The sequence below is a fragment of the Octopus sinensis genome, linkage group LG8, assembly GCF_006345805.1.
Source record: "Octopus sinensis linkage group LG8, ASM634580v1, whole genome shotgun sequence".
Lineage (NCBI taxonomy): Eukaryota > Metazoa > Mollusca > Cephalopoda > Octopoda > Octopodidae > Octopus > Octopus sinensis.
The window spans coordinates 28,346,765-28,366,494 of NC_043004.1; the positions used below are offsets into that span (position 1 = coordinate 28,346,765).

Here is a 19,730-nt window from a genome sequence, read left to right on the forward strand (position 1 = left end):
GTCATCGTCTTTTGCTTTCTGTAAATCTGAAGTATATATATATATACATATGCATATATATATGTATATATATAGGAATATACATACATATATGTATATATATATATATATATATATATATATATATATATATATATAATATATATATATATATATATATATATATATATATATATATAGGGTGACCACAAAGTCACATGGAATATATCAAGTATGCTTTATAAGCAATAAAGTAGGCAATCCATTACAAATGTTCAAAACGTTGGCCATGGAGCTCTAAACAAGTGTTCATGCGGGATTTGAAATTGCGATGAACCATCTCAAATAGCTCTTCATTACCGTTGACTTGTTCACATGCTTTAGCAATTCTTTGAAAAAGATGTGCTTTGTCACAAATCTTTTCAAAATGCACGAGGGATTAAATGTAGCCCCAGAAGAGAAAGTCCATGGGAGTTGAATCTGGTAACCGTGGTGTCAATTCAATTGGCCCTCGTCGCCCGAGCCATGACTCTATCAAATGTTCATTCAGGAAATCACGAACCTGTAATGCATAATGGGGCGGGGTCCCATCCTGCTGATACCAGACATGGTTTCCCCTTCCAAGTGAATGCATGTGAGACATTATCTTGTTGCTAAGCATGTCCAGATACGAATCACCTGCCACAGAGCCCTCAAAATAAAATGGTCCAATTACTTGATTGTGCTAAATCCCACACCATTACCTTGCCCAAGCCTTGCTGATTATCTGCCTCCATCAAATGAGGATTGGTTTGTGAGTAATATCTGCAGTTCTGAAAAGAGATAAAAAAAAAGAGAATGTTAGCAACTTCACATATTGCAGGATGGAGTGTGACTCTATAGCCACCCTTTATATATATATATATATATAACTAATGTAGGATAAAATTTTTTTCGAGAAAAAAATTTTATCAATGGCCAGCATATCAAAAAATACCTTTAAAGGTTAAATTTATAAATAATTTACAAGATAAGGCAAAAGAAAAAAATCTAATGCCAAATATGCCGAAAAAACGACAAAAAATAGTCAATAACCATTATAATTTAATTATAATGGTTATTGACAATTTTTTGTCGTTTTTTCGGCATATTTGGCATTAGAATTTTTCTTTTGCCCTTATCTTGTATATATATATATATATATATATATATATATATATTAGAGGCGACTACGGCACTCAGGTTGTTCGGGCTAAGCTCAAGTATGAATTTAGTAAAGTGAACGTGTATTTGCAAGCTGATTTATTTTCTGCCAACACTGACTTCAAGTATGTAATTGCAGCCAATAACTCGGGCTCAAAAGTTACAGCACGAGTTGTTATCTATAATCGTAAAAATTAAAAGTAATTCCAATTCAATGTTATCTTGAAGCAATAAATTTCCATAGAGATTAGGATTTAAATTCCAAACCCTGAAAAGTTTCCGTTCTACAATGTTCTTAAAGAAACGAAAAATTATCCAGCAACTCAGGCTAATACGAAGGAACCTGGTAGGTGTAAAAGACTAACTGACATTTCTTGTCAAAAGTACAGCCGACAATTTGTTGTGCACTCCGCTGTCATTATTTGATTGCTGTTATTCTGTGCGTCTGTGTGTAAAGATCAGTTGTGTTTTGTAGGGTTGCTTAATTTTTACCCTTAATTTAGAAATGGAGAAAGACATAGTGCAAGATATAAAAGATAAGCCGTTTGGGGCTAGAAATTCTTCGAACAGGCATGTGCCTTATGCGAAATCTGTGATGAGCCCGAGTGATGCTGAAAACCTGGAGTCGCCTCTGATATATAAAGATATATATATATATATATATATATATATATATAGTGGTAATCCAAACAAGAGGGCACAAAAAAAACACAACAACGCGAGGACGTGGAACAAATATAATATTATTGGACGTTCAGGAAAGAAAGAAAGAAGGACGGTTTAACGTTTCGAGTGGAGCTCTTCGTCGGAAACATAGGAGAAGGAAAGATCCAGAGAAGGGAAGACAGAGGGAAAAAATCGCTAACGGTACATACGAGGTCACATTTTGAAAGTATATATATATATATATATATATATATACACATATATACATACACACATATATATATATATATATATATATATATATATATATATATATATATATATATAGGGAGAGTTTACGGAAAAAAACAAAAGACGAAGACGGGTGGTGTACAAAACAAACAGATGTATTAGTATAACGCACAGGAATAGAAAAAGTATTTTACGTTTCGAGCCTACGCTCTTCTACAGAAAGGGACACAAAAAACAAGGAGAGAAAAAAATATGTAGTACGCTTGCGCACACGCACACATACATGGCAATGTAGAAAGACTGTCATTATGGATACGGACTTGATCTGTATGCTGCAGGATATATATTTGTATATTTAATTAAATGAATTGTAACATGAAGTTAATTTTAAACATCTCTCCATATCAATTTATGGTTCCAGTGTATGTACATATATATGTACGTGTGTATATGAATATATATATATATATATATGAATATATATATAGGGCTGGCGTGTGCGTAAATATGCATATGTATTTAAACACACACTTATACACACGCACACACAAATATTGTGATTATATGTATAAATTTATGCATATAGATTATATGCAATCTTTATCTATCTATGCATACATACATACGTATGAATGTATTTTTACATACATATATACAAATATTTATACATACATAAATACAAATATACATACATATACCTGAACACACACTCTTACACACATATTTGTGTGAGCGTGCATGTATGTGTTTCTGTGTGGTTATATTTCTCTCAATTGGACGTGAGTAAGAATTTAACAAGTTAAGAAATCTAACATGGTTTATATAAAAGATGTTCGGAGTAATTAATTAATAAACTGCCAGTTTAACAAAAGATTTTATATTTATTTTTAATTTTACCACATTAAGTAAACAGTTTCTTATGTTTTTATTTAGCTTTCTTTTGTTCATTTACTTATTTATTCCAGTTTTTGCGGTTTGGGGCGATGTAAATTTTCACTTTCTGTTAACATGAAACAAGATTTTCTTTCTTCTGGAGAGTGAAATTGGGAATTGGGGTCAATGATAGGAATGTAGACATTTTAATGGTTATGTATAATCTTTATGAAATTCAATAAAACGGAACTTGTTAATCGAAACTGAACTAATTAGTTAGGCTTTGCACTATCATTTCCACTCAGTCATTCTCTGTGTAATTTTGGTGTGGTTTCTTAGAGAAAACACAAGGGAATTCTTCAATTGACACGATTTAAATTCCACTGTTTGTGGCTTTTGCTGTTTCTGTGGTAAAACTAATACTTTTGTTGTTGTTGTTGCTGTTGCTGTTGAGTGAACGGTCTTCGTCCCAGAGCTCGCAAGATGGGAGAAGTCCGAAACGTGGTCCTTTGCTATTCGTAAGACCCGCAGAAGAGAAAGCAGGTCAACCCCCGACACCGAGAGCATCGACGGATGGGTGAATGTGCATCCAGGCTCAGCAGTTGCGTAGGAAGTCGGGGACAAGAAACGGGAAGAAAGAGTGAGAGAAAGTTGGGGCGAAAGAGTACAACAGGTGTCGCCACCATCTCCTGATTATTCACTTATCGATGTCTTTAAAATACTTGGTAGCACATTATCAATCAGAATACTTGTGTCTATGCAAGGGCGTTAGTGAGTTTGTAGGTCTATCTGTACGTATATATATATATGGTATGTGTGTGTGTGTGTGTGTGTGTGTGTGTGTGTGTGTGTGTGTGTGTGTGTGTGTGTGTGTTTGTGTCTGTGCTAACGTATTATATTATGGACATTGCATACTTTTAGAAATATAGTATGTTTGGTGAAACTGTAGGGGAGAGATGCGTTTAGGACTGAATTTTCGTAGTGTAAGAGGGAAAAAAAACTAAATTCTATCCTTCGGGGAGGTTTTTCCTTTACAGAAATCTCATGTTTAATATGTAGCTGCAAATAGTGAGAACGCTGGTGCTAAAGTAACAGCAAAGGATAAGAAAATGGTTGATACTGGATTGAGAGACGTTTGATGGTGAGCTATTTCTGAATTGACAATTCTTTAAGAATTGACAATACTGTGATTAATCTCGGTGTTTGTCGGCATGACAATGCAGTAGAAATATTTATTTACGAAGCAATAATATTGACATTGTGTCGCTCCAAGTTCGCATGTCGTTGTGTAATAAATAGAGAATAAGACCTACATATCGATTTCTGTTTGTTACTCAATTAAAGTAACTGGTAAAACAGTTTGCTTTGCTTTTGATTTGGACTTTTAGGTTCGATGTAGCCTTTTCTTTTTTCTGAAAATGATTATTGAATATCAATATGATATATTATCTTGTTTTATTTTTTTCCTTTTATAGTATGAGATAAACGAAAATAAAATTTCTGCTTGATAGATAGCTAAAATACATAGAGTTTGTAAGTCGATCGATTAACTTAAACAATACAGTGAGGGAGAGGACAAGGATTCTAACCTTGTCATTAACAGGTGATTGTTTCCATACCACAAACAATGGAATCCCAAATACTCAGTCTAAAGCTTGATGAGTTGGAGAGTTCGGTGAGGGTATTTATTGCAGGAAACATTGACAGTGCTGTGAAATTGGCGAGTATTTCGTTCATCTGCTCTACTGATTGTCCGCTTGAGCCTACTTTCAATTCTGTCATAATCATTTCCCCAGGATAATGTGGAATTAATAAAAAGATAGGAAACTGTAGAAGTGAAAAAATCAGTTACAAAGAACAAAGTATATAAAACACAAGACTGTTTGACATTCATCAATTTATCGTGCTTATTTTACTTCGGTGATGGACATCTGGTCAAGAAACGATATTTACTAGAAATAGTCACTGAGAAATTACATTTACATATTACGTACAAATATGATCTACAGAACCAGTCTATAATGGATAAGCAGACAGTCATTGTGAAATAAAGCAAAAGAGTTTTTGAAGCATATTTTCTTTCTTACAGTCGTTCAGAGGTAATGTGGTAACGCGTGGCGTCTAATAATTAATCGGTTTACAATCATAAACTGTTTAAAGCTTCACGTATGAAAAACAATGCTTTTTAAAAATTCTATTTGCAACACGACTGAAATAATTCACACCAAATGTATCAGATGTCATTTTGTTTTCTCTAAGCAATCTCAGTCCTGAGATTCTTCAGAGTTGAAGAGGTAATGTATTGTGAAGTCGCTCCGTCTCTCGATTAAACAACTATGGAAAGATTTCCTATGAGAAAAATCAAAAAACGTGCGTCTGTTATTACAACTCGAACAAACATATAGATACGTGCTTGATGGTAAATTAGGGTATCTTTTATTCGAGTCATAAAAATGACAAGTAAACAAACACTCCTCCCCCATCAAAATAAAAAACAAAAAAACATGAAACGAAATTCTTGTATAAATAGCATTTCCCAAAACATCAGAATTTCAAATCCCCTTTTGGTCTTTTGTAGATCTCAAAACAATGAACCAGATTTACCATTGAGGATTTGTGTCTTGTCAAAAGAAACTAATATTTGAATAGAGCTGTAAGTAGTTAAAGGTGTTCTCACATTAATTGTCAATTAAATTTTCAGTGTTGATTAATAAACTATTTCTTTATGCCCGTTATCAGTAAAATAATTTAATATCAATTGCCCGGTGAGTGATGGTTATATTTCTGCCTGACTACCTATAACCAGCTCATTAATCAAAGGCTGGTGGAAGCGCAATGGCCCAGTGGTTAGGGCAGCGGATTCGCGATCATAGGATCGCGGTTTCAATTCCCAGACCGGGCGTTGTGAGTGTTTATTGAGCGAAAACACCTAAAGCTCCACGTGGCTCCGGCAGGGGATGGTGGTGATCCCTGCTGTACTCTTTCACTACAACTTTCTCTCACTCTTACTTCCTGTTTCTGTTGTACCTGTATTTCAAAGGGCCGGCATTGTCACTCTCTGTGTCACGCTGAATATCCCCGAGAACTACGTTAAGGGTACACCTGTCTGTGGGGTGCTCAGCCACTTACACGTCCATTTCACGAGCAGGCTGTTCCGTTGATTCGGATCAACCGAACCCTCATCGTCGTAACCGACGGAGTGCTTCCAAAAAAATCAAAGGCTGACATGATTAAATCGATTAAAACCAAGAACTTGTGATGTTCATGCCTTTTACAGATTTCTTGTGACGCGGATTGAGCAAAATGGTGACGGCCGGGAATTAAAACCGTGTCTTAATTTTGGCTGATTTATTCTGCGGAATCTGCTCTAGCTAATTAGGTCATGGTTCCGCAAATTTACCTTAACAGTTTATGAAGATAAACTTCTGTAAATTGAATTACTTTAGCATGGAATAACAATGATTAGGAAGTTCGTTATTGAAAAGGATTTGAGCAAGCATTAATCTACTAGAAGTCACATTCAAATCAACCTGAAATGATGCTATGCCATCTTCAAAATAGAACTCACTGTATAATGTAGTTCTAGACATGCACAGCCTATGAAATATAATTGGCCGGAGGAAAAGCTATACGATATTGTATCAATAGAATTAGCTAGTGTATTGGCGACACCGCTTCATGTCAGTATAAATGAAGAAAAAAATAGTTTTCATTTTTTCTGTTTTTGTTTTTTTTCATAATTTTGTCGACACTAGATAGATTCTCTCACTTTGAAGGGCAGCGTTGAATTGTTTCCTCTCTTGTTAATAACCACTGAGAGACATGCTCAACAGAAATACCAATATAATGTTGCAAAAACATTATGGTGGCCGTAAAACTGATTCAATCTTAGTTTTGCGTCAGACATAATTTTTATATGCCACACTTTGCTAAAGTAAAACCAAGTAACAAGCTTTAATTTGTAGTTACTCTCTTTGGTAGCATCGCTTTAACCGAAGGAGTACTGAGGTACAAAAGAAGCAGGGCCAAGAAATAACAAAAGCTATCAGAAAAGATGGAAAATAATAAATGAGAAAAGAAAATTGTTACAGGAAAGAATGTTGACCTTAGAAACAATGTAGGATTAAAATAACAAGCCTTAAGCTTATCTTGAGTGCTCAATTCTGCTGGAAACATAGAATGATTTTGGTCCATAGAGTTGAATTGATGATAATTAACGTCATATTCTTCTCACTGGTTTCTGCTAATATTTAGGCCATCAGAAAAAAAACATGAAATCTTAAGATTAAAACTATCATTTTAAATCGTAAATCTGCAGGTAAGCAGAGTTTTCACATCAATACTTTATTTTTACACAGATTGCAGCCATTTCTTATAACCAATTCGATCGCCGAGATATCTCTGAACACTGCTAGTATATTGCATATTGAAAGTAAACAAGTAAACACTTGATTTGTTTCTCGTTACCATCCTCAAGTTCATAGCAATAGTTGGCGTTAGCAATGACCTATATTTTTGTCTTTCTTATAAAAATGAGGCGTTCTACTTATTAGATTTATAATATAGTTATTGTTTGCAGTACTAAATTATATTGTTTATAATTAACTATGTTCGTATTGAATCATGGACCCTTGCCGAAACATGACCTTTTCAATCAGCTGCATCCAAAGGGTTAATTTTTACATGCAATTATTAATAGCTTTATCTACTTCGATTTCAACAGTTAAAAACAATTATTTTATGTTTTCTCGAAGTTTCTAAATTTTTTAGGCACTCCTTATGTTTTCTTTATAACGACAATATATATTTTGTATAATAACGTTATATCTATAAAGCAATTTACGCACATTTGCTTATTTGAACGAAACACTAGCGTGGCCATACGTTTGTGCTGTTTGTAGTCTTGGATCAGAACAGCTTCTTTATTTTTAAATCTCCAAGATCATATCCAAAGTAGTTGATCTAAGTAGACCTTCCCCGCTTTACCAATACAATAATGAGCTCACCAGCAAGCTGTTTCACTGCCATCTTTTCTACAACTCCTCTAAACTACTACCAGTATACTTACAACCGAAACATCCCGTTTCCTCCTGTCATCTCGACTGCTCACATGCTTCTTAAACAACTCATCCCAAACAGTCTGGAACTTTATCCCCGACTGTTTCCCCACTGATATCAACCCTCAACATTTAATCTGAACATTAGTCACATCGACGTCACAGTCTGGTATGGAATGTGGAAAGTGTTATTAGTACTGCCCATCATATCTCAACTAAAATGTCCGTCATCAGCAAATCTTGTTCATTGTTTGAGTCTATGAAAGAAACAATTACTATGTGTCCAAGGGATCTCTTGTTTCCCTCTGTAAAACTCTCACACACGTGAGCCTACAAAACACGATTCTTAGTCTCGAAAAACAGTTATAGAAGATTCTTCAAATACCTCTAGTTCTTAACGTCTATGATCAAAGAATGAACGTTCTTTAATCTCAGTTCGTCGTTTTCTTCTAAACCGGAGCCCTTGCATCTATGTAAAAATATATTTATGAACAATTATTATTGCTGAGAGGTTTTATGACAGATTTGGTTATTGAATATTTCGGCTCAGGCTGCAATTTCGAATTATTGCTAGTGTCATGGAACTTCACAATTATAGAAACATAATATTGCATTACACTTTTCTTTAGATATATTGCCAATGGTTTACTTTAACTGCGTGTCTTATCAATATTTCCAATCTTCTAAAAGGCAATGTAGTGTCGAATAAAGGGTGAACTGTTGTATTGAATACTTCGTGCTATTTAATCATGTCCAAATCTCACTGAGGTTGACTTTGTGTTTCAGCTTCCACGGCCGATGAAATAGAGTACAAGTCAAAGACCACTCGACTGAGTGTTTCTTACACTAAAAGCGATGCAGTTGTATCAGGCTTTGAATCGATATTTAGTTATATCGCTGAGTCCAAATCCTGCTTGGCTTTGCCTTTCAATCGACACTAGGTCCTTACAAGTTCTGCGGCCTTTTGGATATCGTTTTTGTCAAAATCATGACAGCTGTATAGTGAGAAAAATAGTAGGATATTTTACACGTAGCATGAAGGTGTGCTAAGCATAGCTGAGTGGTTAACCAGCTGATATCACAGTTTATGGATGCGATCGCACTGCGCAATAACTTGAGCAAATCTCTTCTTTGAGTCAACCTATATTTTCTACAAACATTGTGAAGAGAAGTCCATGGGTGGAATAGCTTTTGTTCTTGGATGATGAAGGAGTTAACGGTGTTACCCCGTTTAACCACTTCGCCAGTTTATTCGAAGCCTTTAACAGAGAGCATTCTGTTGCGAGTATTCGAAGAAACATTTAGGATAACTTACCACTTTACCCCTGTAGTCATGGAGACCTAACAGATCATTAAATAATAATAATAATAATGATGATAATGATAATGATAATAATAATAATAATATAATAATATAATAATAATAATAATAATAATAATAATAATAATAATAATAATAATTGCACTACTAGGCAGAAAATTGCACTACTAGGCACTGCACACATCCTACGCAGAACACTTTCCATACAATAACCATCAGAGCATCACAACAAATCACAGCACATACCCAAGGCACACAGAGCTGCGCTCGGTAGTGAAGTGAAAGCACGCTATAAAAATTACAATAATAATAATAATAATAATAATAATAATAATAATAATAATAATAATAATAATAATAATAATAATAATATCATCGGCACAAGACCAAAGCTTGCTTACCAAAAACTACCAATCTAATGTTCTTCAAAACGGTTCTGAGCAGATTCTGAGATACATTTGATGAAACAATAGAGCATCTTGTCTCGGGATGTCCAGTGCTGACATCAAGGGAATACAAAAATCGCCACGATAGGGTAAGACAGTATTTACTTTGGAAGATATGTAAACACTACAAAATCAACACTCCTGCTTACTGGTATGAACATCATCCTGAGTCAGTCGTTTAAGGTAAAAATGTCACTATCCTCTGGGATTTTCCAATCTACACCGCCAGACCGATCCGACTAATTAACCAGACATACTCATTAGAGACAGGGAAGAAAATACTTGTGGACTAATAGATGAAAATATTCCCACTGATAAAAATAGATCTATAAAGGAATTTGACAAATTAAGTAAATATAAAGACCCGGAAATTGAAATACAAAGGATGTGGCATCTTAGATCCCTAGGTATGATAATGGATATCAAATACATGTAAATAATATCCCAGGAGAACCATGTCTCAGGGAAATCCAGAAGATTGTGCTCACAAATACTGCCCACATCGTTTGAAAAACCCTATCAATTTAAATGTCTGTGTTGTATTACATGAAAATATTCCACTACTGCCCCTGCCAATTTTCCTCCCCTAGCTTCCAGGCATACTGTAACAGCCCTTATCCTTCACTCGCCCTAGGACGCTGGGTGTGTTCCGGAAACTGATTATAACCAACATGCAGATTAAAAAATAATAATAATAATAATAATAATAATAATAATAATAATAATAATAATAATAAATAAATAAATAATTTATACTAAAGGCAACAAGGCCTGAAATTTAGGGAAGGGTTTAGTTGATCACATCGACCCCAGTACTCAACTTATACTTATTTTATTGACTACCAAAGGATGAAAGGCAAAGTCGACCTCGGCGGAATTTGAACTCAGAACGTAAAGACGGACGAAATGCCGCTAAGCATTTCACCCGGCGTGCTAACGATGCTGCCAGCTTGCCGCCTTAACAGCAACAACAACAGCAAAACCAAAAACAAAAACAACAACAACAACAACAACAGAATTGCACCTCTTCTAAGTTTTGTTGTTTTTGTTCCCATGGGTTCAAATCTGGCCTCAAGACTCACAACATATCGTATCACATTCGAGCTTGATACGATAGTACCAGACATCTGCTGAGGATTCAAATCCAAATACCTACCTGAGAATTTATGGCACACTGCCAATATTAAAAATCAATACTTACAATTTTCAGACGGTGACCGAATTACAGTGTTGCAGAAAATGCGAATGTACGTGTGACAGAGTGTGTTTGCGAATGTCTACATGTGGGACTATAATGCATGCTATATATACATACATATTTATATATGTATGTATGTATGTATGCATGTATGTATATGTATGTATGTATGTATGTATGTATGTATGTATGTATGTATGTATGTATGTATGTATGTATGTATGTATATGTATGTATGTATATATGTATGTATGTATGTATGTATTTATGTATATGTACGTATGCATAGAAGGCATCAAGATATATTTCTCTATATGCATACATTACATGCAAATACAATAAGTCAGTATACGTGAATGTTCATATATGGATTTACATAGATATATGTGCATATAAACGTATGTTTAATTATCTCTAAATTTCAATTACAGGTGCACACACAAACACATAAACGCTCGCAGACACACACACACACACATATATTTATATACATACACACGCACATATATATATATATATACAGATGTATGAATGTATGTATGTATGGATGGATGGTTGTATGAATGTGTGTGTGTGTGTGTGTGTATGTGTTTGTGTGTCTGTCTGTATATGTATATATATACTGTATATGTATATGTATATATATTTATATACATACACACGCATATATATATACAGACGTATGAATGTATGTATGTATGGATGGATGGTTGTATGTGTGTGTGTGCGTTTATATGTGTGTGTGTTGTCTGTATATGTATATATATACTTTATTTAAAGCAGCAGAAAATTAAATAAAGCATATTACTCTACCACTGGTATTTGAGTACTCTTTACCACCTCGTTTCACATTTATGTGTTTACTCCTATGTATATATATACACATACATATGCATGTACGTATATGGTATTATTAAATTATATCTACACACAACACACACGCACATGCATACAAACACACACACACATACACTCACACAATCACATACATATTCACAGAGCTATCTTTTAGCTTGCTTTACACCGACTGAAGAACTAGTTATCCACCAATCACAGACCAACACGATCGTAATAATAATCGCCATCACAACTACCTACCTACCTACCTACCAAACCAAACCAAACCAAACCAAACCAACCTATCTATCAATCACACACCACCACCACCAACCATCCTACCGACCGACCGACCGACCATCAATCGACCTACCTACCTACCTACCTACCTACCTACCTACCTGTCTCCCTACCTATCTTCCCAAACCACCTTCCTTCATTCTCCCCCTCCCCACGACCACCACCTCTGCTTGTTAAACCGCCGTCAATCTGTCTCTTATGCAGCCGTACTCTTATGATGTAAACCAACTGCTGCTATTACTACTGCTTCTGCTGCTTCCCTTTACCACCACTACGACTACTGCTGCTGCAGAACACCGACTGGATGCGGTGGAAGGTTTTTTTTTTTTTGCTCTAATACCACTACTACTACTAATACATTTACAAACAACAGATACTAGCAGTAGTAGTAGTAGTAGTAGTAGTGGTATCATGAGCCTTCCCCCACCGCCACCGCCATCAAAGTCAACATCGGCCTTCACCAAGCAGGCAGTCACAACGTTTCGTAACAGTCGTTATTACCTTACACACACCCTTCCCACCATTTCATTCTTGTAATCCCCCCCCCGTCTCTCGTCCCCCCCCTCTCTCTCACACACACATACACACGCACACACGCACACAAGCAAGCACACATACACGCACACACGCACGCACACACACACACACACACATGAGCACACACACACACACATACATCCTCTCTCTCACTCTCTCTCCCTTAGCCTCTCTAGCTTTCGCTCTCCCCGCTCTCCCTTCCTCTCGCTCATTCTCTCACACACTCTCTCCCCCATGCGTGCACGCACACACGCACTCCCACACAAACACACACATGAGCGCACACACACACACACATACACATGAGCGCACACACACTTCCTCTCTCTCTCTCATGCATACCTGTATATGTGTGTATTTATGTGCGTGTGTGCGTGATTACGTGCATGTGTGCTTTCGCGCGCGCGCTCCTATGTGTGTGTGTGTGCTTGCAGCCTTTAATGTTATCGTCTAGTGCTGTTTAACTCTTGTGTCAGTGTTGATCAAATAAACCTATGATGAAAGGTGCTCCAGCCACGACCATTCCATCTAATTTTCAAATGATGTCTGCTAGGATTTCTCATACCCTGGGAATTTGGCTATTTCTATCGGGTCGAAGTACGGCTTAGAGGCCTGTTTGCTTCACCGACGCATTTATGCTTCAACTCTCCACTAGGAAATATTTTATATACCACTGCATGAAGTATATTAGTATATGTGGTAGCCTTGAAGAAATAGACTGTACCACCTGGAATGGAGGTAGTATAACTGATGAGATGATAGGAATGGCTAGAATGAAAGGACCTTTTCGGTTTGAACGGCAGTTTTCAACATAATTTCTAGGTAACTAAAATATTTTAAAATTCGTATACTGGTAGAATGTGTTTATAAAACGTCTTTTTCTCTTGGCTTTATTGAAAAAATTCTATAGTTTGTAAGATATTTGTTGTTTTTTTTTCTTCAATTTCTGCAATTTCAACCAATCAGTGACATCTATTGAGGTAAAAAACATTATGTACCGTATGAATATGTCCCTCGTTTAAGAAACTGATTTTATACATTTGTGAAGAAAAAAGATACCCTTCCCCCACCCCTAACCCTAACTAACCCTAACCCTAAAACAGATTGAAATGCAATAGCTCGATACAAGGGTCATAATTATGGGTGACAATTTCATATGACACCGCTAGAAAAAACTGCCGTTCAAACCGAAAAGATCCGAATGAAAGCATCTCTTTAGACACAGTCAGTCGTAATAATGGCTTCGATGGCATAGGGTAAGAGTTTTAATAGGTAATTTTGTACAGTTATAGAGACTATGTTATTAATAATAATAATGGGCGCCCGTATTGTGAAGAGGAAAACCAGTTGGATAATTGGTAGAACTCTGTTGGATAGGAAGTAGAATTGTTATCCTGTTAGCTACAAGTTAAAATGTCTTCTACCCACTAGTGTAGCTGGAAGGAGGGAGAGAGATCCGCCCCGCTGAGACTTGTTGGATTGTTAGCACTAATATCCTGCACACTTTTGGGTCTGCTATTGGCAATAGATTTTTTGTGGGGTCCGGGGGTGGCAAACGGAAGGGTCGCCACGGGCGGCACGCACTCTAGCTACGCCGGTGCTTCTACCACCTAGATTAGGCTGAGACTTGTTGGATTGTTAGCACTAATATCCTGCACAATGTCACTTTTGGGAGCCGAGAGGACACGTTCAGAAAGCCCCTCAGGTATTCTATAATTCTGTGAGAACCTAGAATAAACTTTCTTGACGTCTGTTCCACAAGTTCTAAGGGTCTTAACATCTTAGAACTGGTTGCTATTTCCACCAATTAAAATAAAACTGTAGTAAAGCTTTAGAACTTTAGTTGCCGAAACATCTCTGTTTTCTTTCATCTCTAGATATAGGATTCTTCGAGGTATACTCTCAACTAACCACCCTTTGGGATGTGTAGTGGAACGTGCTTCAAATCATCAGTGAACATCACTAACAATGCCTATGGTATTAGAGTTACCTCTGAGATATTAAAAAGGTACGAGAAAGAGAGCCTCAAATGCAAGTCTTTGAGACAATCTATACTCTTCCTGTAATCTAAGACTTCCTTACATCAGCACCTTTGTCCAGTTCTTTTCCATTATTGCACACAGAACTGTCATTGTGTGCTTAAATGCTAAATGACCCGTCTTGCTATCTATAAGTTGTGACAATTCCAGATAAAGATACTTCAAGAGAAATCTGCTTGAGTAAACTAGAAGCATCAAGGAAACCTATCTGGTCCTGTTATAAGTATTTCTTTTCTTTTATTTCGAATCAAGCGTGATCATTTTTGCACGTACATTCTATTCCAGAAGTCGAATGTCATAACGGAAAGAGAAAGAAGTAGAATCTAACGTGATGAGCTAATAATGTTTCTGAAATTGATTACAAATTGTTTTATTTCAAATAACCCTCTGACCCAGGATTTTTGTTCATGCATTATTCATGATTGCCACTCGATCTTCTTGCGAAGTTTGGTAAACATTCCAAGAGAAACAAACACTAACGTTTATAGATGTTAAACATCGACCATCACTACGCATCACATGTTTCCATGTAATGGGGGCGGAAATAGACATCCTCTTCCCCCCCCCCATCCCCACACCATGAACCCAGTAGAAAAAACAAGATGTGACAGTTGGAGAGTGGGAGAATAATGATAAGTATTTATTGACCTCGAAAGAGAGAAAAGCAAAGTTGACTTCAGAAGAATTTGAAGAGGTCAACTAACTGCACTCCAACGGTCTATCAACCTAGCATAAAGCAATATAATATAACCATAATGTAACATAAATATAGTGTAATATATAATGTAATACAAGTTGATGTTATATTATGTACTATGTATAAATTCTATATAATGTAATACACACACAGAGACACACACAGACACACACACACACACGAGTGGCTGTGTTGTAAGTTGCTTGCTTACGAACCACGTGGTTCCGGGTTCAGTCCTACTGCATGGTACCTTGGGCAAGTGTCTTCTACTGTAGCCTCGGGTCGACCAAAGCTTTGTGAGAGGATTTGGAAGACGGAAACTGAAAGATGTCCTTCGTATGTATGTATATATATATATATGGCATGATAGATAGTTAGCCACTACACACATTTTTTCTCTCCTTGTTTTCTGTGTCCCTTTCTGTAGAAGAGCGTAGGCTCGAAACATAAAAGACTTTTTCTATTCCTGAGCGTTATACTAATACATCTGTTTGTTTTGTACACCACCTGCTTTCGTCTTTTGTTTTTTTCGTAAACTCTCCCTATATATATGTGTGTGTATGTGTGTATATATACGTTTGCGTGCCTGGGTCCCCCCCCCAACATCGCTTGACAACCGAAGCTGGTGTGTTTACGTCCCCGTAACTTAGCGGTGCGGTTCTGCAAAAAATACTGATTGAATAAGTACTAGGCTTACAAACAATAAATCCTGGGGGCGATTTGCTCGACTAAAGGAGGTGCTCGAGCATGGCCGCAGTCAAATGACTGAAACAAGCAAAAGAGTAAAAGAGAGAGAGAGAGAGAGTAATATAATATTGTATGATATTGTGTAGTGTAATACAAAACATAGCATAGTGTAACGAAATCTAATATATGATATAAAATAACGTAATATAACAGAGTGTGATGTGATATAACGTTATATAATATACATCTCTTATTATAAAAGGCAGATTTTATCTGCCTCCCTTTGGGAGTTATACAAATCTACAATATAGGATTTCTTCAATTACAATTTACCTTGCATTTTTAAGAGTACAATGCATCGCGTCATGCCAGCTCCAGTTTTTAAAATTTAAACTCCGGTTAAGCAAAATTTACAGAAAACTCACATTCTGGTGTGTGTGTCAAATGCTTTTCTTAGTCTGGTTTACACCACACGCAAACGCACACACACAGTGGGCAACGAATAAAATGAAACTAATTCACTTACTGTAGTGAGTGATCCTTTCACTCTGCCTCCCACTTCTTCTTTCCACACAGACACGCAAATATATAAATAAAATTGTGAGCTAACGTGCGTGTGTGTGAGTGGGTGTGTGCGCGAGTGTGTGTGTGTGAGGGTGCGTGTGTGTGTGTGTGTGTGTGCGTGTGCGTGAGTGTGTGACAGGAAAGTTTTTTTACGACGAATATAACACCTATATCCAAGTAGCAGAAAGATAAGACAGTAAGGTGTGATTTGAGGGAGATTTGGCTGCTATTTCTACCATGTCTAGCTGCCATGTAGGGGTCTCCCTCATAGGCTCATACATACATATATACATAGATAAGACAGTAAGGTGTGATTTGGGGGAATGTGGCTGCTATTTCTACCAGGTCTAGCTGCCATGTAGGGGTCTCCCTCATAGGCTCATACATACATATATCCATAGATAAGACAGTAAGGTGTGATTTGGGGAAATTTGGCTGCTATTTCTACCTAGGTCTAGCTACCATGTAGAGGTCCCCCTCATTGGCTCATATATATATATACATACATAAGACAGTAAGGTGTGATTTGAGGGAGATTTGGCTGCTGTTTCTACCAGGTCTGTTAGGCCTTCTCATGTAAACTCAAGCTTTCTCATGCCTTCAACATATGACCAAAGCAGAGAGTGTATTCTTTTATTCTTCTGCTTTTTCCAGCCATTGGTCTGTGGCCATGCGGGGCAATGCCTTGAAGAATTGTAGTTAATGAATCAACTCCAGTTTTTTTTTGTAAGCATTGTACTTATTCTATCTGTTTCCTTTGTCAAACCACTAGGTGACAGGGATGTAACAAACCAACATTCGTTGTCAAGCAGTGGTGGAGGACAATCACAAGCACAGACACGCACACACACACACATACATGCATACACATATACACACATACATACATACATACATATATATATATGTGTGTATATATATATTGCAGCGTGGAAGGTGTTTGTAAGCCATTTAAGAAACCACAAAAACCGTTACATTCACTTCAACATTTAAATTTAATTTGCCAAAATATTTTCGTCGCTTTCAGACCGCGACCTGTTCACTGACAAAAATATCGTGCTAACAGGTCGCGGTCTCAAAGCGACGAAAATATTTTGACAAATTAAATTTAAATGTTGAAGTGAATCTAACGGTTTTTGTGTGTTTCTTAAATGGCTTATAAACACCTTCAACGCTGCAACTGTTTTCGTTCCAGCACACGATCTCATCAAGTCACTTGCTATGCAAGTACATCTTGTAACTATATATATTTTATATATATATATTATATGTATATTGGTAAAAACAGTAAGATAACAAAAGAAAGAAAGAGACCTCAATATTATGTAAATAGAGGAAATCTTTATATATAAAAGTGAGGTTGTGTGTCTGTCTCCTACGATTTAGATTCCTAACTACTCCCACATTTTGCGGTGCAGTTTTACCAAAACCGGGTATCTTATAGTCGTGATTCATATCGAGACCGTCTGGGTATTAGCGCGCATCTACGATGAGTCTACCGATTTTAAAAAAAATTACCATCATTTTTCCCATTTTTAATCCATTTTTGACATATATAAGGGAAGTAACTCTCTAAAATTTATTATTAAATCTCAGAACGTAAAAAGCTATAGTAACACCCCTCCCCCTTCGTGGTTAGCCATATTGAGATGGCTATTATACTTTACATCTCTAAAAATGCTTATATAATTATTTCCCTTACAAACCCGAGCAACGCCGGGCGATACTGCTACTTTATGATATAATGTTATGTTATGTAATTTAATGTAATATAATTTTAAGTAATTTTGATATATAATATAGAATAGTATAATGTAGTGTTGCATTATGTAATAAATATGTGTGAATGTATGCGTGTGAATGTGTGAGTGAGTGTGTGTGTGTGTGTGCATACGTATTTGTGTGTGCCTGTATGTGTACATGTATATAAGTGCATGTGTGTGTGTGTTCATGTGAGTCTAACAGTAGGTAGAGTTTTGACAAAGTGAACAAATAATTTATTAGAAGACTCAACAGAATACTACAAACAATATAATGGACAAGATATCTGGTGATGCTCCAGACGGGTCGCGACTCATACTAACCACCCACCAATGAAGTAAAACTCTCAATATAAAAACACAAATTTGTATCAATCTTTATCTCTATATACTGTATTTATCGATGTATATGTATAAATATGTGTATATATGTATATATGTATATGTACACACACATACATATTTATATATATATATATGTATGTATGTATGTATGTATGTACATATGTATGTATGCATGTATGTATGTACATATGTATGTATGTATGTATGTATGCATGTATGTATGTATACAAATACATACATACATGTTTTTCTACTCAAGGCACGAGTCCCGAAATTTTGGGGGAGCAAGGCCAGTCGAGTAGATCGATCCCAATTCGCAACTGGTACTTAATCTATCGAACCCGAAAAGAAGAAAAACAAAGTCAACCTCGGCGGAATTTGAACTCCGAACGTAAGCAGCAAACGAAATAGTGCTAAGCATTTCACCCGGCGTGCTACCGATTCTGCCAGCTCGCCGCCTTTACATACATACATACACAGAGCAGAACATTATATATATATATATATATGTGTGTGTGTTTGTGTGTCTGTGTGTGTGCGTGTATACACACACACACACACAATATATATTATATAATATATATAATATTAATTTCGTTTTGTAAGCAACAGTGCTGGCTCTAGATTCTACAGAAAATACATATATACGTACATGTATATATATGTATATATATATATAATATGTTGTGTGTGTGTATATATATATATATATATATATATATATATATATATATATATACACTCAACACACACACACACACACGCATATACTTTTTATTCTCTCTTTTAGGCTTTTACTTGTTTCAGTCATTTGACTGCGGCCATGCTGGGGCACCGCCTTTAGTCGAACAAATCGAACCCAAGACTTACTCTTTGCAAACCTAGTACTTATTCTATCAGTATCTTTTGCCAAACCGCTAAGTTACGTGGATGTAAGCACACCAACATCCTTTGTCAAGCGATGGTGAGGGGTACAAACACAGACACACACTCACATGTATATATATATAT

The 19,730-nt window shown here is 36.2% G+C and overlaps 1 protein-coding gene across 1 annotated transcript in view; it reads left to right on the forward strand.

Moving 5' to 3' along the window:
* The first annotated feature begins 5,507 nt into the window (after window positions 1-5,507).
* LOC115215012 (polycomb complex protein BMI-1-like) overlaps window positions 5,508-19,730 on the forward strand; it is a 244,130-nt gene continuing 229,907 nt past the window's right edge. Inside the window, exon 1 of the mRNA XM_029784126.2 lies at window positions 5,508-5,584. The gene's annotated coding sequence lies outside the window, so the exon portion shown is untranslated. The remainder of the gene's footprint in view (window positions 5,585-19,730) is intronic.